This window comes from Myripristis murdjan, chromosome 14 (assembly GCF_902150065.1).
Source record: "Myripristis murdjan chromosome 14, fMyrMur1.1, whole genome shotgun sequence".
Lineage (NCBI taxonomy): Eukaryota > Metazoa > Chordata > Actinopteri > Holocentriformes > Holocentridae > Myripristis > Myripristis murdjan.
Window position 1 is genome coordinate 4,878,742 of NC_043993.1, and position 23,985 is coordinate 4,902,726.

General features: G+C 43.0%; 1 pseudogene; it reads left to right on the forward strand.

Moving 5' to 3' along the window:
- Positions 1-21,010: 21,010 nt before the first annotated feature.
- Positions 21,011-22,895, forward strand: LOC115371583 (uncharacterized; annotated as a pseudogene).
- Positions 22,896-23,985: the final 1,090 nt, after the last annotated feature.

The window sequence follows — 23,985 nt, forward strand, 5'->3', positions numbered from 1 at the left end:
TGGGAAAAACCTGTACGACACAGGAGAAGGAGCTGCCAGTAAATGGAAGTAAAAGAAGAATTCATTTAGGTGAGCAAAAGCCTTAGTGTCCCAAAAGAGAACAAAAGCCTGAAAAAAGGCACAAGAAAGATACATGGCATTATTGTAGCATCGTGTTCAATAAATCTAGTGCAACTAATAAGAACAATCAAAAATGACTAGTTTCTGAACCTGGATTGTTTCTGCTCAGTAACGTCAGGAGGGCGAAACAACATGGAAACTAGCTCCCTGTATGCTTTCTGTATGCAAAAGGAGAAACTCCCAGAAAGAAAGTACTGAAGTTAATAGAGAGCTGACAATAAGAGGGGAATTCACTCGGGCCAGCAGTCCGACGCAAGCAGAGACAAATTTTTCCAGACACTAATTTTAGGATGATGTGATTGTCAGGCGGCTGGAATCTGAAGGCTCAGGAGCATCACCTTGTCAGGTGTGGGGTGTTCATCTGTTTCAGGCCAAAACTGAGTTACTCAAAAGTTTACTTCCAAAATAACATACCATATCACCATGTCGCCATATCCTAAATCTCAGACAGTATCTAGTCTCATATTACAATATAGATATAATTTTGTCATGTATTATTACTACCACTACTACTGCTACCACTACTACTTCTGCTACTACTACTGCTGCTACCATGACCTCGACTACTACTTCTATTCCAATATGGTGGCATACATGAGTGCAGCTTTTGGCTCTCTAGGAGCTGCTGAAGCTGGTCTACCGTTCCACCACAGAGAGCATCCTGGTGCACTGTGTGACTGTGTGGTACGCTGGATGCTCTGCAGCAGACAAAAAGGCAACACAGAGAGTGATTAACACAGCACAGAGAATTGTTGGCCGTCCTCTTCCCAACACCAGATTCCTCTCTAAAGCCATTAAAATATCACAAGACTGTTCTCACCCTGGTCACTCACTGTCTGAGCTGCTGGCCTCAGGCAGACGCTACAGATGTCTAAAAACAAGGACCAGTAGACTGAGGAGCAGCTTTCTTTCCCAAGGCAGTAACAGCTTTAAACGAAGCTAAACTTTTCTGACTTTCTGATTATGCAGACACACAGCACTAACCTGCATTACTTCACAATGTTTATTTATTTATTTATTTATTTACTTTATTTTTATTTATTATTGTGTGATGGTGTGAGTCTAATCATGTGAATATGTCTGACTGTGTTTTAATGATATGGATGTGGTTTGCATGAAGCACCTTACTGGAGCAGTGCTCCAATCTTGTATTTTTAATGCAATGACAATAAAGGCATTCTATTCTATTCTATTCTATTCTATTCTATTCTATTCTATTCTATTCTGTTCTACTGTTCTACTACTACTACTACTACCACTACTGCTACCATTACTACTACTACTTCTACTACTACTGCCACTACTGCTACTACTACTACAACTTCTACTGCTACTACTAAGAAGAAGAAGAAGAAGAACTTTATTTGGTGCTTTTCCTAACAATTGTTACAAAGTGCTTGAACAAAATAAAATGGATAATGTAAAGAATAAAACAATGAAATTCAGAATAAAATAGGGTAATGGTAAAATAAGACAAAAACATATACAAGAGTTAAAAAAGATTAAATATATGATTCAAACATGCACACATAAACATCAATAAATAAACAAGAGTGCATCAAAAAATCTGTCTAGCTAACAAAGAAAACAAAGGAAAAGAATCGGTTGAAAGCAAGTTTGGAAAGGTGTGTTTTTAGTTGACGCTTAAAAGTAGTTCCACCCTCAGTCTCTTTTATACCGTCCTATATCAGAGATCTGTTGAGAAGTTTTGTAATTTACTTTTTATCAAAGTAAATTACTCATCTACTCCCTCCCACTGCAGTTGGATATTTTCCTGTTCTTCCCAGAAGGTCTTTCAACAGCTTCCATGGAAAAGGAGTGAGAACTTGCTGCACTCAGCTGTGAGTTGCACAGATTGGTGTATAAAGTGATAGTAACACTGATAATACAATGAGGAAGAGCAAGAGCATTTTTCCTGTTGAAACAAAGGCCCTTTACTCAAACTGCATTGTATTCTGATCTATGAAGAAGGCCTCGCTCTTTGATTGTCAGGGACTGACACCAAAATCCGACCCTTATCCAAATGTTTTCAATCGCTGAAACATTTTCTGCTATCAAACTCAAATTTAGCCTTTCAGCCAGAAAACTTCCCTGTTGCCGCGTGGAGACGCCGACAGAAACGAAACCCCGTGACCAGGACTCGGGTCTCGACCCACTTTCTAATCACCGCAGAGCTGTAAAGAAAGACGTTAGTTTGAATGGACAGTGATCCAGCATTCCTGGGGGATTGAGGGGGCATGTGGGAAAGGCAAACCGAGGTGTTAATCTCAACAGGGAGATTCCCCCTCCCTTCATGTCCCATCATCCTCCAGAGGGATAATCTTAATCCCACGGTGTCTTCGGCATTAATTTGCTCTCTGCTGGCTGCCGGGTCACATGAACAAGGCCCACTTCACACTCACAAGACCAACAAAGGGTTAATTAAAGCCGGTCGGGCTGGAATGCCGCCATGCACCGAGTAGAGGGCATTTGTTTATTGCTGATGCCGATTAGCTAGATGGCGATCAATTTGTGCAGGAATGCCCTCGTGCTTCGGTGAATAACTTAAATCCAAACTGCTGCTTTTTTTTCTTTTTTTTTAAAGGACAAAGTTTGTTTATTGCTGATGGCCGTTAGTGGCATGTTGATGTGTTTGTGCAGGACGTCCCAGTGCTCTACAGGCTAGTGACTGTGTGAAGGCCTGGGATATAGGAGTAAAAAAAAAAAAATCTTTATCCCTACAAATCATTTAGTCTTATCTTCAGTGTTGAAATCTTTTTGTTGTTTTTTTTTAAGTCAAACAAAATTTGCAGATTTTCTTGAATCAAGTGCCCTTTTCTTGCCCCTATGGGGCTGATCTGCCTGATCCTGCCTCAGATTCAACAGATTTATTCTTGCACCCAGAAAACATCCCGAAACAAGTGAAACTGCACTGGAAACAAGTGGGATTATCTCACCCCACAGGCAGATATTATACCTTGTTTGCAGAAAAACAAGGTTTTAACACCGAAGATGAGATGAAATGACTTTACATGGAGGTTTTGTTTGTTTGTTCTTTGCAGGGTGAAGAAACAAGCAGTCATTTAGAGCTATAGATCATTTGACCCTGATTCTAGTTTAAATTTTCACCAATCAGTTTGCAATGCACTACTGCTTTTCTAATTAAATCACTTCTTTTATCCTTCAAAGCATCAAAATAGCTCAGAGTTTTTGCCTACCGTGTCTTAAAGAGCTATTAGCCCACCTACAATTATTCCATCCTCATAGGTTTCAGTGGGGAGTTTACTGTCTGACTTGTGGATCAGAGGCTTTTTCCTCCAGCCACTAATGAAATTCTGGTGGCAACAGTGAATACTTTTTGGGCAAAACGTCAAATATAAAGATATTAAATACTGACACAAAATATCAGCTCTCAGCAGAAATATTGGTGTGGTATCAGCCTTTTTTAAAAATTTTGGTTGTGTGTGTCATCACCTGCATTCCCCCTTAAGTCACAACCCAGACTCTGTAGACCAGCAGCACTTCAGTTTCTGTGTGAGTTGTTTATGTTGAGCATGTACTCACACCTGTGTGTGTGTGTGTGTGTGTGTGTGTGTGTGTGTGTGTGCGTGTGTGTTGTACAGCTTATTTTATGTTGCTAAGATGTCAGCAGGTGTGTCTTGTGTCTGAGAGCGCAGATCAGGGCCTTCTATCGCAGTTTATAAAAGCACCTCACACCCGCTAACCACCTGGCTTTGGCACACACACACACACACACACACACACACACATTCACAGAGACAACAATGGTCCAGTCATTATACCATTCACTGACAGGCAGTGTATATGTGAATGTGTGTTCCATACCTCACCACCACTACCATGTAATTCTGCGTCTCTAACACACACACACACACACACACACACACACACACACACACACACACACAGGGTCTCCCGCTCCTCAAGAGTCAGTGACAGAGGCGGAAACCCACCTTCCTGTGAGTGTGGGGGTGAAAAAGACAAACACTGGCGGTGATAAAACTGGCGGTGGAGTTTCTGGGGGTGTTTGGCTTCTGCTGCTCAGTGGAGGGAAGAAAAACATGGAGGCGGGGCGGAGGAGAGAGAGACACCTGGTCAAGTGTATCAGCGCCTCGATCGGCCCTCCAGGAACCAAGCTCAGATTCCCCTCATGTTGAGCACGTGGAAATATGTCGCCGATGGACTTCGCTGCAAAGAGTACGACGTCCAGCAGGAGGAAAATACAGTACATTTAAAAAAAGTGAAACATATTGTCCCTCACGAATGATGCAGGCAAGCCATGGACCAATCAGAAACAAGGTGCTTCACCCCTCCAAGCTTCATCAGCACTGGATCAGTGCTGAGATATGAACCTTTAATTTTAGTCCAAACAACAGTACAGATTAAAGCTAAATGCAATGACATCATTTAAAAGTGTTAACATTTAACAGCAGCGGTGGGAAGAGTAGCACAAACTGTTACTCCAGTAGAACTCCTGTTCCTCTGCTGGTATGTGACTGCAGTAGAAGTAGAAGTACTGTTCCTCTGCTGGTATGTGACTGCAGTAGAAGTAGAAGTACTGTTCCTCTGCTGGTATCTGACTGCAGTAGAAGTAGAAGTACTGTTCCTCTGCTGGTATGTAACTGCAGTAGAAGTAGAAGTACTGTTCCTCTGCTGGTATTTGACTGCAGTAGAAGTAGAAGTACTGTTCCTCTGCTGGTATGTAACTGCAGTAGAAGTAGAAGTACTGTTCCTCTGCTGATGTTTGACTGCAGTAGGATTATTATTCCTTTTTTTCCACATTTATTCCAAATTTTTTGCCTGTTGACTCTGCACGGTGCTCGTTCCATTGACCATCTGCAGTTTTTCTCAGTACAGCTTTTATTGTGAAATTTGGAAATGACAGAAATGCTCCTCTTCTCATACTTATTGTGAAAGGTTCCACAATCTGTCATTGATCATCTGTTCTCTGTAATGGATATGAATCAAAATGTAGTCAAGGACAAAACTCGAGCAAAAATGTGCTGAAGTCAAAGTGAAATCAATGACTTTATTTTAAAAATTACTCAAAAAAAGTGCAAGTACACAGAAAAGCCACTCCATTGCAGTAATGTGAGTAAGTGTAATTGGTTACCTCCACCTCTGTTAAACAGTTTGTCCAGCAGACTCCATTGTTTAGTTGTCAGAGCAGCGAATTGGACTGTTATTGTGTTCACACTCACAATATAAACCAAATTATTGAAATTAACCAGGTCATGGCAGGAAATTTGGTAACACTTTTACATGAGTTACCTAATGCTGATTCCTCAGAAACCCAAGTATACACACACTCCCAATGACTGGTGAGCCTCAGCCCTCTGATCTGGAGGGCAGAGGCAGGCAGCACCAGATGTGTTTTTCATTTGCGTATGATTTCATCAGACATCATAAAATTATTAAGTATACTTCACTGAATGTAGAATAGAACGTTTTTACTCCCCCACGTGTTCCACAGTGTGTTTATTGTGTTTATCAGGTCAGTTCCTTAATCCGCTCTCTTTCCTGCACATGCAGACACAGAAAAAAGCCTCTCAGGAATCCGAGAAAGGTTTAACATGGCCCACTAACCAGGTTTCTCCAGGAGAAATCTACCTGTGTTAGCCATATGTCTCCTGATTATGGAAAGTGGCTTTCTCATTTACAAGGCATTTGAGAAATCAGATAACTGCTCATACATGGTGAATAGCCTGATTACTAAAGTGCATGTGAGTTATTTGTGTGTAAAGATGTTATTATCAAGCCTCCGCAGCAAAGATCTCCGTTATATCGCGATTAGATAGATAGATAGATAGATAGATAGATAGATAGATAGATGGATAGATAGATAGATAGATAGATAGATAGATAGATAGATGGATAGATGGATAGATAGATAGATAGATAGATAGATAGATAGATAGATAGATAGATAGATAGATAGATAGATAGATACTTTATTCATCCCGCAGGAAATTCACAGTTTTTCAGCAGTATCCACAGATTACAGATTAAATAAATAAAAAATAAAAAATAAGATCTAAGTACAACAGAATAAGATCGAAGTACAACCCAGTGTGCAAAAAGCAATGTGCAAAAAAAAAAAACGTGTGCATGGGTGTATAAAATGTGCATAGAGGTAGATCAATGTGCAAATTTAGAAGAAATATACAGTATACACAGATGAATAGCAGTAAGCAATATAAACACTATAAACAAGGATTATAAAAAAAATAGAAATATGAACAATTTAAACATTACATCGTTACCAGAGATTTTTTACTCTAAATACTGACTCCGGTAGTCCAACAAAATCCAGTGCAGTCAGGCTCTAGTTTGTTTGTCTGATCAGGGCAACAAACTTCCTCAAAATGTAATGTTAGTGTCAGATAATCTTCTTTCAAATGGTTCTTGCAATTAGAATGACTGCCACTTTCTCTTAGAAAAACAAAGCAAGGACACTTATTTTACCTCAAGCATCTTTGGGGAAAACATTTTGCCCTCTTGTTCATGGGTCAAGGTAAGAGGACGCTTGGCTTAAGGTCACGTCATGGCTAGCTGTTGAGCACAGGGAGAGCTGTTCTCTTTCCCCTCGGCAGTTTCTCTCAGCTTCATCCAGCATTCTGGGTCGAAAACTGTCTGCAAAATTTTAAACTCTTCATCCCTTTCCCATCCCTGACAAAAGAAAAGCTCTTCCCTCCACGCTGCAGTCATAAATATCTCAGTTCGGAGCTTGACAGCTCAAGCTTGATTCATTTTCACGCGTGTACATATTTGGATTGGATCGCTGTCAAAAACTATTATAATGGTTCCTCCAGGATCACCCCCCTCCAGTTCCCGAGAGGCGTCTGCTGTCAGGCCTGCTTGGATGATTTTCCGGAGTCGGGGTGTCCACATCTGTGCCTGATTAGCACAACAATAAGACCCAGCGCACCCGACTTAATGAGAAGGCATCTTCAGCCGGGGCTCGAGGACCAGCCAACAAAGAGGCTGTGCAGCCACCACACAAGTGTTTCCCTCTTCATCCATTTGGCAAGAAACCAGCGAGACAAAAACTGAGGTGATAAACATTTCAGAAAGGACAGTTTCTCCCAACCACGTGCAAAACATCAGGGGGATGTTTCGTGTGAATGAACCTCATACCCAGATATCAGTGATAATGCAAAATTCTGATACCTGATTCAATATCACAGCAAAGAAAAAACAGAATCCAACCCTTTGAATAAACACTGCACTGAAGAATGTAACATTAAAAATAAGAAACGGAGTGAAAGAGTTGCAGGTAGTGCATCCTCCGCAGAATTATTTTAACACTGTGGCCATAACATTTCAGCAAGTCATTAGTTTAGTTTTTTTTTTTTTTTTTCTTTTGAACAGGCTCTTCTGGTTTGTTTTAAGAGGCTCCTCTCCATCTTTTACCTGCTTCACTGCTAGCCTTCAAGTTCAAGTTGGAATGCACGCTTCTCCTGTCTCTTTTACATTAAAAAGTATAAAGTAAAAGTATCGTTCTGCTTCATGTTTTAAATCTTACTATTATTATCGAAAAATAAATATTTTCAAAATCCCATAATATATTCACAATTTACTCTTATATTTTTTTTTAATTTTCAGATTTCTCTCACATAGCTCCTGTAGTACCTTCATGAACCACATGGGGTACGAGTAAATGTGGTTGTAGGTAAAGAAGGCACGTTACATCACCCGCTGTGCTTGCAACCTGCCCACACAACCTCACTGAATACAATGGCAGCCTCTTTTTTGTTTGTTTTGTCTTCTTTTTTGCTTTTTTTTCTGTATTAGTAAAAGTATTGGTTACATTTGTGAAATTTTAGTTAGGATTTATAATATAAGGGGTGAAATATAACCTCTGATTCTTGTTCCATGCCCACTGCAGCCTGCAGAAAAATCAAACCTGGACATGAAACGAAGGCTGACGTGGAACCAAGTGAAAGCAGCAGCCAGCACCCGGAGCTGAAATACTAGAGGGTAAAAACTGAGCTGGACAAAACTGAGCAGGGAGCTTTTCATTTAAACGTCGGCTTGTGATGCCCTGTTTTCTACAAGTGAAATTACGGAAAATCTTTCCCATCTGTGTTGGTGGTGCAGCCTGTTGTTAGGGGAAGCCTCCCCGAGAATAAAATTAAACAGGAGACACACTCACTCACACACACACACACACACACACACACACACACAAACACACATTTATATTTCAGGCATTTGACTGATGCTGCAGACACAGACAGTGTCTCTGTTGTAATACCATACAGTGGCGGCTTGTGTTTGTGAGTGTGTGTGTGTGTGTGTGTGTGTGTGATAGCAGACATGTTTGGAAATCACAGGGAAACTTCTGCCTGATGTAAACAATGAAAAGCCTCTTAATCAGAGTCAAAGTTTTTTTCCAAATTGATGTGATTTTTTTTTTTCCTGTTGTTATCGCTGTACTTGTTGCTCAGATTTTTATTATTTCTATTTAATCGCTTTGAACTAAACCAAAGTAAACTAAAGTTGAGAAAATACAGATATTATCCCCTAATGTTTGTTCTTCAGTGACAAGACAGACAACTGAAAGTCCTGTCTGAGTTGTAACTAATGACTTGCCTGTACTTCAAGTGATTTCAGCAAAAATACTTAAGACATTGCAGCCATCAGTATCTGTGTATGCACAGATTACAGCTTTGTCTACACATATCAAATCTCAATGCACTTGTGAATCGGAATATTACTTTTTCTTTGTTCTTTGTTCTTTATTCTTTATTTGGATCCCGATTAGCTTCCAGAGAGTGGTCGCTGATCTTGCTGGGGTCCACGCAAAAAGACAAGTCAAGCCAAATGTAAAGATCCGTAAATAAGTGAAATATTTCTACAAATGGCACAAAAAATAGCAACCTACAACAACAAAAGACAAAAATTGAAAACAAAAATTAAATCAAAAATTCTCAGACAGAAAAGCGTATGTACAGACTACAGATTTGGAGAAAAAAAAATTTTAAGATCTTTTTTTTTTTTTACCTTTCTGACAGTGGAGATATACAGGAAAGGCAGGAGAGAGAGAGGGGGTGACATGCAGCAAAGGACCTGAGGTCGGATTCAAACCCAGGACGCTGCGATCAGGACTCAGCCCTGGTACATGGTATGCACTCCTATCCAGCAAGCCACCAAGGCCCCCCCGCCACTCTGAATACACATTTGCAGATTCTTTAACACATTTACAAATGTGATTACACACACACGGATTGAGATACACTTACACAACTTTCAACACACATGTGTAACTTATACAATTCTGCTACAATAATACCCCCATCATGACTCCGATGTTTTGGTATTTTTTCTAAAACTCAAACATTTTATTAAATTCTGTCCACAACCCAGCCTGTAGTCTCTATCCAGAGATTTTATGGTTTCAGACAATTAGTCAGTTTTTTTTTTTTTTTTTTTTTTTTTTTTTTTTAATAATTAAATGTGTTATTATATATTTAGTGCATCCTGGCATCAGAACAAGATTCAAGATTCTTTTCTATAAACACAAGATTTAGTGATTAATTTGTCAACTGGGTGATAAAAATCTGCTGTTCAACTTGATCTCTAAAGCAAACCAGAACCCGAAGCAAACTTCTATTTACTGCTCATCAAGCCCAAGGCTGCTGGGAGCTCCCTGAGCGCAGAGCGACGCATTCGTCAGGCCCCGGCTCTAATCTTGACTCTCAGCTTTTATTGGTCTCCGTTAGCTAAATGAGTGTAGACTTCTCCTCCCTCTTTGGGCTGTAAAATAAAAAATGGGTGTCAGAATGGGAGACGGCTGATTGGCACTGACGCCCTGTGTGGCCTTGGAGGGGATGGGGTGTGGGAGGGGTGGGGAGGGTCCTACAGAGGGGGGGAACAGGGGAGTTTTATGAGCTCCTGTAATCGCCAGGCGTTAAACTCAACAATTAGGAGCTGCTATTTTGTCGCTGGTTTATGGCGGGGGGCTTGCTAGCTGCTCAGTTGGCTGGCTCCCTTGGATTTTGAGGAGGGTGGTGTGGGTTGGGGAAGGGTAGGGGAGGGGGGGGGTCAGGGCTTCAGGCCTAATAAACACCAAAAATCTGTACCATCCTCAAAAATGAGCCTCTCCTCCTCTGTGATTGCAACAGTTTACAGCAAGAAGGCAAATCAGTGAGAGATCCTGGCTTTCACCTGGATTCGTCTCACATGTATGCCTCATGAAAAGAGAAAGTGTCCCTGCACCCGTGTGTATGCAGTGTGTGTGATCTGACAGATGGCGTCCAGGGCTGGCTCGCAGCTCAGCGGCGGTTGGCAGCGCCGTCACAGTGAGATGGAAGTGAGTTTCAGTCCCTTTCAGGGGTGACCTGCACAGGTCAGGTGGACCGACGGCTGTCAGGCTCCTGTTTGCTCCTGGCCCGTTTCCAGCAGCTGCAGAATGAGATGTGGTCATTTAGTCTCCTACTCAATCTTGAGTCTTGTTTTTTTTCCCTGAGCAGGTAAAAAAAAAAAATAATAATCAGCCACTGGGTGAGATATGAGATAATCCCACTGCAGTTTTTCTTGTTTATGGATTTTTTTTTTTCTGGGAACAAGTATAAATGTGCTGAAATAAGGCAGAATAAGGCAAATTTGGTTTGGTTTGGTTTGGTTTGGTTAATTACACACATAAAACTCTTCATTAAAGATACAAAATAAAATGAGTAGGGAATTGCCTAAGGGCTGAAACGTGGCAGCAGCATTTGTATGTGTCATATCAATCATTTAAAAGTAGAAGAAACAAATGAAAAACAATATAGCATAGCACTCTGGCAACAATGCATCCCATAAACACCCACCTATTACACATGTATAATGAATGAAGTCATAGTCATAAGATACTCACAAATACACACATGTACACACGCGCACACATCAAGAGCACACACTCATAATACATGCAGGTATACACAAATCTTACTGTTAATAGACAAGGACTATACACTCATGTGATATGGCTTATAGCTTCCAAAAGACAAGAAAGATAAAAGAAAATAAGCACAAACAAGACATTGAAAATGACAACTGGTTTAAGAAAATTCTGGAAACCTGTTGATTAGCTTTGAAATAAGATCAGTGCATTGATAGGATATTTCTGAATACATTCTCATTAGAACAAAATTATTTGTCAAACATAAGGCATTTTCCTTTTTTCTGAATCACATGCATTGTCAAACATAGGGCAGCTTTTAATGATAAATAACAAACATGCTCAATATCGTTACTGTGCATTAATTACATTGAGTGAACAACCTTAAGGCACACGTTTGCTATTTTGGAACCCAGGCCCTATTTACAGATTACTTGGCATCATCCTCAGACATAGAGAGCATCATTTCACTGGTCATTTCAGTATTGAGCCAGAAGATAATGTTACTTTTATGAAAAAAGCAGAGATTAGACCATGTTATTCTTTTGGGACTTGTTTTGGCTGATTGCACATACACTACTCACAAAAAGTTAGGGATATTCCGCTTTCAGGTGAAATTTCCAGATGAACCTAAAATGCATTCTAACCTTTACAGGTGAACTTAATGTGACCTTCTGTAAACTTTTGAATGCACATGTCCAACTGTTCAGTGTTTCAGTACTTTTTGCACAAGTTGCTGTTCTCTAACAAGGAGCTTAACGGCAAAATTCACATCAGGTGTTTGATCTGTGAATCGACCAATAAATTTCCTGGTTCAATTAGAATTGGTATTTAAACAGTCCTCCTCATTATGCTGTTCACATTTTGACATCATGAGACCAAGATGACACCTAACAATTGATCAGCAGCACCTCACCATTGCGAGGCTTCAAACAGGATGTTCTCAGACGGAAGTGGCCACTGAGCTTAGAGTGTCACAGAGTGTCATCAGTAGGTTGCAACAGAGATACAGAGACTGGAAGAGTCACAGAAAGGCATAGAAGTGGACGTCCTTTGGCCACAATCCACACTGATGACTGCTTCATTGTGAACAATGCCCTGCGGAACCGGATGATGAATGCCACTCAACTCCAGGCACGTTTAAGGGAGGTGAGAGGCACCCAAGTGTCACGTCAGACCATTCGAAACCGTTTACATCAGCATGGTCTGCGTGCTAGACGACCTGCAAGGGTACCTGACCACACCACCAGGCACAGGTGTCATCGTCTTGCATGGGCCAGGGAGCATTTACGCTGGACGAGGGACCAGTGGGCCTCAGTGCTGTTCTCTGATGAAAGCCGATTCATGTTGAGCAGAAATGATGGCCGCCAACGATGTTGGAGACGTCAAGGAGAGCGCTATGCATCAGCCACTGTTGTCACCAGACAAGCCTTTGGTGGTGGTGGTGTTACTGTGTGGGCAGGTTTGTCTGGTCAGTACAGAACTGCCCTAATGGTACAGTGACAAGCCCATACTACCTGAATAACATCATTAATCCAGTCATTGTGCCCCTGCATGAACAACACAGGCCTAATTTCATCTTCATGGACGACAATGCTCCAGCTCATCGAGGTCGCATGATTAGGGAACGGCTGCTGGAGACTGGGGTACCTCAAATGGAGTGGCCTGCACTTTCTCAGACCTGAATCCCATAGAAAACCTATGGGATCAGCTGAGTCGCCGTGTAGAGGCTCGGAGCTCTGTACCCCAGAACCTCAATGACCTGAGGGCCGCCCTTCAAGAAGAGTGGGATGCCATGCCTCAGCAGACAATAAGTCAACTTGTGAACAGCATGAGACGTCGTTGTCAAGCTGTAATTGATGCTCAAGGGCACATGACAAGTTATTGAGACATTGACATTTTTTGTTGTGGTATATCCACCACTGTTGTTGGCTTTTGTTTCAAGAAATTGTTTGAGATGAGGAAATCACCAGTGTATGCTTCTACTTAAATGCCCTACTTTCATGATATAATATCACTGTAGTGTGAACTTTTTACATTTTTGATAAATTTCACCCAAAAGCCAAATATCCCTAACTTTTTGTGAGTAGTGTAGGATGGCAGAGTTCTGATTTAATGATCACTTTGCAAAACCTTTTTCAGGAGAACATTCTGAGAGTATTCACTGAACTTCCCATTTTGGAAAAGTAATGCTGTATTTTTTCAAAGCCGTTTACAATTGCAGCACTGGCTGCCGTTGGAGCCTGCAGCGCATGATCGATAGCAGGATCAATACTGAAGCGATTGGTGAAATGATGCTCTCTACTTCTAAGGACAATGCCTGATAATCTGTAAGCAGGGTCCTGGTTCCAAAATCATGAACTTGTCCTTTAGTGCAAACAGTGCAAACAGTGCAAATGTTTATTGATGCAGAAAAATGAACTTGAACTTATAGACAACTGGGCGTAACACCGAAGAGAGAGACAGATCTTTTTTTTTTTTTTTTTTTTTTTTTTTTTTTGTTTTGTATTGATCCTATTGACACTAGTGTTGATACTCAAAACAAGACTTAGGATTTGTTGTATTGATACTTTTAATATGAATCCACCCACCCCTCGTGTGGACTTACCATGTATTCATGCTTGAGTGAAACCACTGTCCCATACAGGCCAGATGCTGGTCAGGAGGAGATTTCTCAAGTCTTCTTAGCAGCCTGACTACAGAGAAACGTTCACTGGCCAAAATACCGGTCTTGAAAAATCAATTTTGGGCTGTGGGAAAAAGTATTTTGAAAATGTGGACCCCAGAGCAAAGTTTTCCTCGCCTGACCTTTATTATCTGCCCTCGCTTTGCCCCGCCTGACCTCGCTTTGCCCTCCTCACCTGCTCTGCCAGCCTCAGGTGACACGGCTCACTCACCTGTCACCTAAGGGTGCTGTGAGTTGAAATATCTCCTTTCAGTAAACGCTGACTCTTCAAAATCCTGTCCCCACTGACAAACTGGTGGTAGCTTATACAAACCACTTCCTTTGTGTTTGGGTTTCTACTGAAAAATACATGGTTTCTGCTTTCTGGGATGATTTTTTTAGTGTTTACTGGCCATACACCCAGCAAGGAATATAATAATATAGAAGTATAGTTTTAAGGATATTTAATCAAGCACTTTTTGTCGATGTTAATTCTAAAAAATAACGATGACCTTTAACCTTTGAAACACACAAAAAAGTTTGACACAAATCTCACCAGAGTAAAGTGCTTACACAGGTCTTGCTGTTGAGTACATGAGTGTGTTTTAGTTAGTTTGTATGTATTTGCATGTGCATGTGCATGTGTGTGTGTGTGTGTGTGTGTGTGTGTGTGCGTGTGTGTGTGTGTCTGTGTCCCAGAGGAGGAGTGTATGGGACGGGCCGGTAATGAGGGGCAGCTGGTCAGGGCCAGCCAGGTGAGCTCTCCTGGGAGCCCCTCAGGTTGCACAGGTCAAAGGTCATAGAAGGCGGGGCCATAAGGAAGCCCTCCCACCCCCAACCCACACACACATCCACACGAATGCAGTTCAGTTTTAAGAAAATTTATAGTGTTCAGTTTTTGTTTACAATATAATTTTATATTTATTATTAAGGTTGTAGTTTGCAGAGATCTTGTACTGGACTGTGTATACATACACACACACACACACACACACACACACACACACACATTTTCAAACCTTTAGGTAAACACACGTGTGTGACAGGTGTGTATGTGTGTGTGTGCATGTGAGTGATGTGCTGTCAGCAGAGTGGATAGACTCACAGCTGTGGTTCAACTGACTGGCCCTCTGGGAGAATGAAGGCTGACAGCTACAGGACCTTTCTGTCATGTCAGAACACACACACACACACACACACACACACACATACACACACACACAAACTAACACGGAATTTTAACATAATCAGTCCCACATTAGTTGAATTACCATGAACAGTGAGGCTAACATTAACTTTACACAGGAGTCTGGTTAGCTTTAGGCACTAAAACTACTTGGTTAAGGTTAGGGAAAGATCATGGTTGATGTTAGCAAGCTAATTTTAGCACGCAAATGTGATCAAGAAACACTGGTCTTGTCTTGAAGAGGATTCAAAGTCAAGTTGACTGAGTGAAAGTCATGTTGGTCCACCACCCCACCTACCTCCTAACGCAGACCTTTGTGCTCTTTCTACTGGCCTGCTGGTAATTTGTGTGTCCTAAACACCTAACAGTCCTACCTGGCTTGACATGTAATTTTTCCATATTCCATAATGCGTTGTTTAGAAAATAATGTTCATGTCATGTAATTCTGTGAGACTAGCCAGAGACTATAAACAGAGACACAGCCCATCAGTTTACCCAAGGCAAATCTGAAACACTGAAGATGGCAGCACATCAACATAAGACACACTCTCAGAGTTTGCTGAGCCGCACAACTCTGATATTTACCACAGATCACACAAGTTGAACAACAATGCTGGAGTTTTTCTTACATGAGTGTAGTTTAGATGTTGTTGCAGCAGTCTGACACTACGAGCCTGTCTGACACTAAGGGCCCTATCTTGCGCCAGACTCCCTAAACCCGTTATTTGCGGATTTAGGGTTGCGCAAGAGCCGTTCCCCCGTAAAAGTTGCTATCTTGTGCACCTCCGCTATCCGCAAAACACCTGCGCTACCCGCTATATTATGCATAGGCGTGTTTTGGGCGTTACGCCAGTTAAACCAATCAGTGTGCCAGGTGCCATTGCCTTTAAGGGCAGGATGCGCTATCCTAAATCCCAAATCCTAAACCCGCGATGGAGAGAGGGAGGTAGATTTTCTCAGGGCTTCTACTGAGGCTAAAGCAAGTTGGCTTTATATACATATTATATATTATATTATAGGCGAGTTAATTCGGGAGGTGGAGCCACATGTGTCCAAGTGGACGTGTCACAAGGTTGTACTGATTGAGTAAAATCCCCGGGCCACACCACAGACACACAAGAGGCAGAGGTGGAACTATGTGTAAACTAATTTATTGACAAGGTAGATTGGGCAAATAAAATATTAAGAATAAAAATATAGCACAGCTGCTGGCTTATGATAAAACAATAAAACGTGCTGGCGTAAGTGTCCAATTAAAACAGTCTTTCCTCTAAACAGTCTATATGAGTAATATACTCAGTCCATTCCGGCGGCGTCCCGGTATCAGTCCGACCGTGTGCGTGGTGAGGCTCCGTCGGGGCGCGCATTGAAGCCGCCTGGGCGCGCTCTCATAACAGCCCAAACTTATAGCGGGTGGTCAGGACCACCCGCTATCCACTTCCCCTAAAGTGTGTGCGCAAGATAGCAACTTTAGGGATAGCGCATGAAACACACCCACGGACACACCTCCAGGCGCAAAGACGGAGTCAGCATAACGGATAGCGGGTAGCGGGTGGCGCAAGATACCGTTTAGGGATAGCGGAAGTTCCTAAATCCGCAATTTGCGGGTAGCGGGTAGTGGCAGCGGATAGCGGGTGGCACAAGATAGGGCCCTCAGTCTGTCAGTGACACAACAACAGAAGGAATGGAAGTTAATAGAAAGACTGCAAACGGTCAAATAATCAGTGACTTCTGCAGATTGGACTTTCTCTAGATTTTCTCTCACAAGTCTGCACAAACATGAAAGGGCGTAAATCCCCCACAACGCAAAACAAAGTCTTTTATTATCTTTGTCACTGACAAGTTTAATGAGAGACAAAGTAGAGCTTGTTGCTTGCAGCCTTTAATTTGAGAAACACAAAATGCAACAATGCTGGCACTTTCAACCTCTCAACACATTAAACATCTTAACATCAACAGAGCAGAAAGAGCCACTGCCTCAGTCTGCTCTTCAGGGAACAGACAGGCTTGATTAAAACATGCAACATAAAACATAAAAAATACATATAAGAACAACAAAGAACTGAAGTAAACAATCAAAGCAGGCTTTCCAAACAGAAGAACAATTTTTTTTGAGCTGAATCTCAGTCTCCATCGGTGTATGGAAGCAGTTTGACTCCCGGCCTGCTGGTGAACCGTGCAGCTCAGCGGAGCCACTCATCTGTCCTCTGCTGGTTTGTGGAAGTGTGGCAGCGTAACTGATTCCAGACCTGTGTGTGACGGACACGCAGCCAGGGAAAATCCTGCACATACAGCAGGGTGATTAGGAAATGTGTGTCTGTGTGTGTGTGTGTTTGTGTGTGTGTGTGTGCGTGTGTTGCTGTACTCCTATCAGTGTGAGAACCAGCTGGAGTTTTAAGCCCAAGGAATCTGAATGTTTTTTTCTGAATTTTTGTCTGACCTTTTCATTCGGTTAAATAAGGTCAGGACCTGGGTTCATGGTTAAAGCAGCATCCAAGTGATTTTGGATGTTTGGTCCATTTACTGAAATTTACCCACATTTTCCCTGTCCGCAAACCATTTTGTTAATTATAGGAGAACTCAATATTTTACAACAAGATTGAAACAACAGTCTTCCCTGGCAGAGGGAGCGTTTCACTCTGCCCCAATTTCATCAAAGTCATCAAAACACAACAGTTCGAATTAGCTTTAGTTTAGAAAAAGAGTTAGGCAGCAATCGCAATGGCAAGCTGTGGAGGAAGCGGTAGCGGTGTAATTCCCATTGATTTCTATGGTTTTGAAGCAGTGTGGTTGATCACACATCCTGAGAGAGCTCCAGCTGATCTTGGTTCAAGTCGGAGCTTGAAGCGCTGCACTCATCAAGGCCTCTTCACTGTAACCTGATCAATCAAAGAATCGAATCAGGTGCGTTCCATTGTACAGTGGTCCCTCGTTTATCACGGGGGTTACGTTCTAAAAATAAGCCGCAATAGGCGAAATCCACTAAATAGTCAGCTTTATTTTTTACAATTATCCTAGATGTTTTAAGGCTGTAAAACCCCTCACTACACACTTTATACACTTTTCTCAGACAGGCATTAACATTTTCTCTCTTTTCTCTCTTGTTTAAACTCTCAAAGTTCAAACCTTCGTAGAAAAAGAAGTCCAGTATTATAGAATGAACGCATTCTGTACTGTGCAGGAGACACGGCACGGAGGAGATTGATTGACAATGGTCTACAGTCCCTTAGCCAATCAGGACGCAGAACACAATGCGCAGGCTCTCCCTTAGCCAATCAGGACGCAGAACACAATGCGCTGTTAAAAAAAAAAAAAAGCATGCAAAATTGCACTAAAAAAATCCGCGAAACTGCGAGGCCACGAAAGGTGAACCGCGTTATAGCAAGGGACAACTGTACTTGGACATCAGAAACTTCTGAGAAAAGTTCTGAAAGAAACATGGACGCATTTGACAAGTACCTATAGAGAGCCCCTGATGGTGTGATCGCCATCTTAAGTTTAGCTTAGAGATCAGACTTAAAAATGTACAAACCTATATTTGAATGAATATAAGGCTTGGGTTTTTATATCTACAGCTCGTCACAAGACTTTACAGTGAGGCAAGGCCACATAGAGCTAACTACCCAGCAGTCAAATGATGCAACACAGTTTGAAACAAATAAATCAAAGCAAAACAAAGCAGAAGACACAAACTGTCATGTTGGAGAGGCAAAAAAAAAAAGCCTAGCAGTGTAAAGGTGTTTAAACAGGGACAAGTTTGAGGGAGTCAGTGTAATATCTAAGGTCAAAAACAGCTTTGCACGTCTGAGATCCAGATTTTTTTTTTCACTACAGATCTGTTACTGTTGTGTACTGAAGTTTGTTGACCATGTAGTGGTGACATCCACCCAAAACTCAGCTAAAAACTCTACCCGGACTCGTCGCCTGCTGCCTGGCTGTGTGCTGGTGGTGCAGCAGCAGTCATGCATGGATTTCTCTGAGCAACACACGGTCTCCTGTTCCCCTCCAATTACACTCATTATGTCCATTAATTACCTGTGAAATGGCTCTTGGTGCTGGTTGAGAGGACGGAGGCAGACCGACAGCAGGCGATTTGCTCTGGAATTGGGTCCTATCACAACACACACACACACACACACACACACACACACACACACACACTCACAGTCTCCCGCTCCTGTTTACCTTTTATATCTCAAATTTTTAGCTTATGTTCTTAACCTGTTCAACTCCACTGTGCCCACGGAGCCCAGTTTGACTGCTGGGTGCTGTGGGCACATCTGTCGTAATCAACCCCACATGCATGGGTTATTACAGTGGTTCCCAAACTTTTTTCAATAATATACCCCCTTTGAAATATTTTTTCAGCCAAGTACCCCTTGACCAGCACAAAAAAAGAAATGGTGGAGAAAATATGCCTATGTAATGAGGTCCAACCCAGCTGCATCAGTATGTCAACAACCTGATACTGAGGAGATTTTGTTGTTTCTGTTTCTGCTTCTTTTTCTCTTCGCTCTCCTTGTTTTCAGCTGCATCGCTGCTACGGTTCAACTACTAACACATTTTCTGGATTTTTGTCTTCCCGGTCACACTGACCAATATCCTTGCTCGACGACCACAGCAGCAGATTTAAAAAACAAACACACATTTGACACCTTCAGGAAACCTGGAGGCAAAACTCAAAATATAAAATGTGGTTTATCAAACATATATTTACATTTTTTATTGAACATATAGGATTATTTTATTTAGACTGATATTTTTTTAAAATCTCATGTACCCCTTGCAGTACTCCAATGCACCCCTAGGGGTATGTGTACCCCCATTTGAGAACCACTGTTCTACTGGGTCAGAAGCTGTTGTCATCTATTCCTGTCATCAGTCTGTCTTAACCAATCAAATAGGACCTTGGAGCTGACACACTGTGATGTGATATGGCCGTTAGTCATGTCAGGAGGCGGTTTGGGTGGTGGAGCGTAATCCACATGGACCTTCAGTCCACAGACCTGACACCAAGTTCTGGGTCAAACACAAGCTGTGTTTGTGTTTAAGTCGCTAATGTGAGCCAGTTAATGTTGGCGAACGTTAAGTTTCCCCACCTTAACCATGACGACAAGGCCTTTCCTAACTTTAACTATGACCTTTCCTAACCATAACAACATTGCTAACGAAAGTTAAGTTAACACTAGGAAAAGAAAGTGGCTACAGCTAACGTTTGACTGGTTCAGATAGAGTCATTGTGTCCTTTGAAATGTTCAAACCTTGATTTTCTTGGCAGGAAGCACTCCAGCAGAGTTCATGCTCATTTTTTCAAAGATGTGTAATTATATAATTTCATAATGTGACTCTTCACAACTGCTGTCACATTGCACTTAAACACAAATACTGTATGTATCCTGCCACTATGAACACACACACACACACACACACACACACACACACACACACACACACACACACACACACACACACACACACAGTTTAAATGGCAAATCATTGCAGTCAGCTGTATCAGACTGTGTGGCTGGACGAAGCTGAGAGGCAAATGAAGAAGATGGAGGAGGAGGAGACACAGGCAAGAGGAAAGGATGTGATTTTTCTTTAGGAATGAATAATAATAATGATGATGATGATTTTTCAGAACTCTATATCCCCTTCAGAGGTTTTTCATCCCCTCTTTTTATTTTTGTGTTTTTCAACTCACTTAAATCTGTTGTTTCTGCTGTTTGACTGGTTTCTTCACATATCCCCCGAAAGCCCTCTCCATATGGCATCACACACTCATTTCCCACCATTATTCAGAATATTCAGACAATATTCCTAATTTGATACGGGCCATGGAAACAAGCAAATTCTGTTTGGATTTTGATAATAAGGCCTTTAATAAGATGTGGGATATGATGATGTTATTCAGGTTCTTCAGTGTTCTCTGTCATGTGTACAGTGGACTATGTGTCTCAGTTGGGGTTTTTACTGCATGACACGCGGCCTCTCGCCTGTTTACAGTCAGCTGTGTGTTGTAAACAAACCAACGAGCCAACAGTTTGCAGGGCTGGGGTAGAGTTGCATTCACAAAATAAAAGCCAACATTTCTGGTGGGAAGGAGAAACACAGCTACTTTTAAACATTATGAAAGACCAAATATCAGCTGGTTATGTTAAGGTCATCTGGAGGAGGGGGAAGGTGGCGCAGCAGTGGCACGTTATCACATGCAGCGGGCGTCTGGATTCTGAAGGAGGAGAGCTCAAGTACCATCGAGCAGTTCAGAGTCATCTCGCTCCTCAGTGTTGAGGGCAGTGTTGAGGGCAAAATATTTAAAAAAAATCCCCTCATCAGAGTATTTATGGATGATCTGACGGTGACCACAGCATCAGTTCTGGGTTGAAGATGGATCCTACAAGAGCTTGAGCGTCTCATCAACTGGGCCCGGATGGACTTCAAGTCCAGATCCCTGGTGGTGAAGAAAGGGAAGGTTACAGTCCAGTTCCGCTTCTCACTAGGAGGCATCCAGATACCATCTGTTGGAGAGAAGCCAGTTAAGAGTCTGGGCAAGATCTATGACTGCACCCTGAAAGACACCGGAGCCCTCCAAGCAACCACCGACCAGTTGGGAACCTGGCTGACAGCAGTGGACAAGTCAGGACTGCCAGGCAAGTTTAAAGCCTGGATTTACCAGCACGGCATCTTGCCCCAACTGCTTTGGTCACTGCTGGTCTATGGCATGCCAATCACCACTGTCAAGAGCTTTGAGAGGAAAGCCAACAGTTCCCTGCAGAAGTGGCTGGGCCTACCACGAAGCCTCATTAGCACTGCCTTGTACGGGAGGAAGAACAAGCTGAAACTGCCCTTCAGTAGCCTGATGGAGGAGTTTATGGTGACCCAAGCAAGAGAGGTGCTACTGTACAGAGACTCCAGTGACATCAAGGTCTCCTTGGCAGGCATTGAAGTCAGAACCGGCAGGAAGTGGAAGGCTCAAGAGGCAGTCAACCAGGCTGAGGCACGGCTGCGACACAGTGAGCTGTTAGGGGCAGTGGCATCTGGACGGGCAGGGCTCGGGAGCAATCCAAGACCTCACTTCAACAAGGCCCAGGGAAAGGAAAGGCACCAGCTGATCCAAGAGGAGGTCCAAGCAGGGGTGGAGGAAGCCTGCTGCAGTAGGACAGTAGGGATGTGGCAGCAGGGGGCGTGGACCAGATGGGAGCAGGCAGCAGACCGGAAGATATCGTGGACAGAGCTGTGGAAGTCTGAGCCACACTGGATCAAGTTCCTGGTGCAGTCCATCTATGACATCCCCCCTAGCCCATCCAACCTCTTCCACTGGGGCCTGGCTGACACTCCACTGTGCCCTCTCTGCCATAAAGGAGGATCGCTGGAGCACATCTTGAGCTGTTGTCCAAGAGCACTGGGAGATGGGTGCTACCGTTGGCACCATGACCAAGTGCTGAAGGTCATTGCGGAGGTCATCAGCACTGGGATCTCTAGCAGCAGGCATCAGCAACCAGCAAGGCAGAACATCGCCTTTGTTAAAGCTGGGGAGAAGCCACACCACCGCCTGAATCAACCAGGGGGGCTGCTCGCAACAGCACGAGACTGGCAGCTGAAGGTTGACCTAGGGAGACAGCCCAAATTCCCAGAGAACATCGCAGTGTCCACACTCAGGCCGGGCATTGTCCTGGTGTCGGAAACATCACAGCAAGTGGTCCTGCTGAAGTTGACTGTTTCCCTGGGAAGACCAGATGGAGGAGGCCTTTGAGAGGAAGAGGGCAAAGTATGAGGAGCTGGCAGGCGAATGCCGAAGCAGGGGGTAGAGGACACGGTGCAACCCCATCGAGGTGGGGTGCAGAGGATTTGCCAGCCAGGCACTTATCAGGCCCCTCAAGATGCTTGGAGTGAAGGGACTGCACATCAGAAAAGCCATCAAGGACATCACGGATGCTGCTGAAAAGGCGTCAAGATGGCTTTGGATCAAGTGGGGTGATCTGTGGACTACACAAGCTACTCAGACACAAGCCAGGGCCAGCCTGGGGGAGGGCGTATGATGTTGTGAGACCCGAAACACCCAGTGATCCCAGAATACATCACTGATGATGTGTCTGAGTTGCACCAGAGGTGTATGTTAAGATGTGTGTGTGTGTGTGTGTGTGTGTGTGTGTGTGTGTCTGTCTGTCTGTCTGTCTGTCTGTCTGTCTGTCTGTCACAATCTGTCCAGCATGTTAACCTGCCTCCAGCCCAGTGAATGCTGGGAAGGGCTCCAGCCCCCAGTGACCCTCAGCGGGAATGTATGAATGAACTGATATGAAGAAGCTGGTTGGAAAATGGAAAATGACATATCCACCACCACAAAAATAAATAAATAAGTGAAAATACCAAAAGACTGAAGCGCTAAATTAAAAAATGAAAACACATGATGGAGAGCACCTTTATCAGTTTTTGGAGGTGCTGAATCCTAAACTTCCTGTTGTGATTTTCCCTGTTGGAATGTCATTTTGGGATTCGGCTCCTCCATACAAGTCTTATTTGTTTCCCAGTGAGCGGCTGCTGTCCCAGCATGCATCCTGTCAGAGAAAAGGAGCCAGGTGGAGAGGCCCATTCATTTCAAACTGACCTTGACAGAGTCTGATTGAGTCCCGCTTCCTCTCGGCGCTTCCAGACGGCGGGAGTTTCTCCCTCCCTTTCCTCCTCAGTCCTCCATTCACCTCCGCTGACTGACACTCCTCTCAATGTGCTTTTTGTTCTGCTCCTCTCTCTCCATTTCGCTCCCTTGCTGTCAGTCTTTCTCTTGTTTATCTCTTTTCTTATCCTGTCTTTCTCTCCACGTCCCGCCGCCCCTCCCTCCCACTCTCCCTGCTTTCTTTCTCACAACAGGATGAAGATATTTGTTACACTTGACTGATTCCTGTCTGTCTCTCCTTTCTCTCTGTAGACGTATCCCTCTTCTTCCTGTCTGTCTCTCTGCCCCTGCCCCCCCATCTGTCTGTCTTCCTCTCTCTCTCTGAACGATGAAGATGTCTGTTGCACTCCACTACTTTTGCTCTCTTTCCAGCCTAATCCAACAAAACAACTATTCCAGTGCAAACTTTTGCTAAAACTCTTGTGAAAAAAAAAAAAAAAAATTCTATAACTCAGAGG